The sequence below is a fragment of the Haliotis rufescens genome, unplaced genomic scaffold, assembly GCF_023055435.1.
Source record: "Haliotis rufescens isolate VD_foot unplaced genomic scaffold, xgHalRufe1.0.p SCAF_55, whole genome shotgun sequence".
Classification (NCBI taxonomy): Eukaryota; Metazoa; Mollusca; class Gastropoda; order Lepetellida; family Haliotidae; genus Haliotis; species Haliotis rufescens.
Window position 1 is genome coordinate 1199149 of NW_025964279.1, and position 1221 is coordinate 1200369.

Consider the following 1221-nt stretch of genomic DNA (forward strand, 5'->3'; position numbering starts at 1 on the left):
AATTCTTGACCAACGGGAAATAAAAACATACATGTATCAACACAAATATAAACAGAATTAGGTGCCGCTTTTGGGTGGTGGGATGGGGGTTTGGGGTTGTCTCAGGGGTTTCTGAGGTACTTATGTACTGAAAATACCACCCACCCCTCCCCCAAGTCTTTTCATTCTTTTATGTCCTTGTGCATTTTTTCACGAGACTTTATCTTTCCTTATATAAGTGTTATTTTTCATGAAACTCTCCAAGAGACTGGGGGCGGTCAGGTAGCCTGGTGGTTAAAGCGTTCGCTCGTCACGCCGAAGACCCGGGTTCGATTCCCGACATGGGTACAATGTGTGAAGCTCATTTCTGGTGTCCCCCGCCGTCATATTGCTGGAATAATAGTGCCAAAAGCGGCGTAAAAACATACTCACTCACTCACTCCATATTTTTGGGTGACCCTCCCCTGATTCTCTCTGACCCACTCTATAACGAATGACCGCCCACTCAACAGTAATTATCGCTGTGCAGAGTTGCGTCCCTTGGGCACGCCAGAAACCTATGATTGTGGGTTCGAATCCCGTTTCGCCCCGATTATGTTTGTAGGTTTGTCAGCACCATACCCGTGCTCGTGGGTTTCACCGAAGTGGTAAACGTATGAGACCTGCATCACTTCGGGCTTTCCTCCCATATTAAGCTGACACGCCGCGATATAACTGGAATACTGTTAAAAGCGGCGTTAAACCCAACTCACTCACTCACTCAACAGTAATTAATGTTAAAGAAGTATTTTCAAGTCACACACTAGGCGTCAGCACATTTTCCTCCATGCAAGATCGTCTGTCTCCTGATCACACACTTGGTTTTGTTGGCGATTACTCAACAGATAGATAAACTTAGATAGCAACCTAAAAAATGTTGACATACGAAGTTAGGATAGCGAGCTAGGTCGCCCTCTTCAGTGTATGAAGGGTGTGTGTCTTGCCAGCGCAGATACCAGCGTGAGGTTACACAATAGCCTGTCTCACAGTCCCCGAACCTTATCGTTTTCCCTTTCGCCAAGCCCTACTGTAATGCAAAAGTCCAAAATGAAGCAAGTCTAGATTTTCCAAAGGTTCTGAATCTCCCATCTCACTGGGGATCCTTTTCAATTGAAAAAGAGTTTTATGTTTCTATAAAAAAATATATATTTTCAGAGATTAAGCCTTAGTCTAGGTTACTTTTCTTGGTATACATTACTGAGT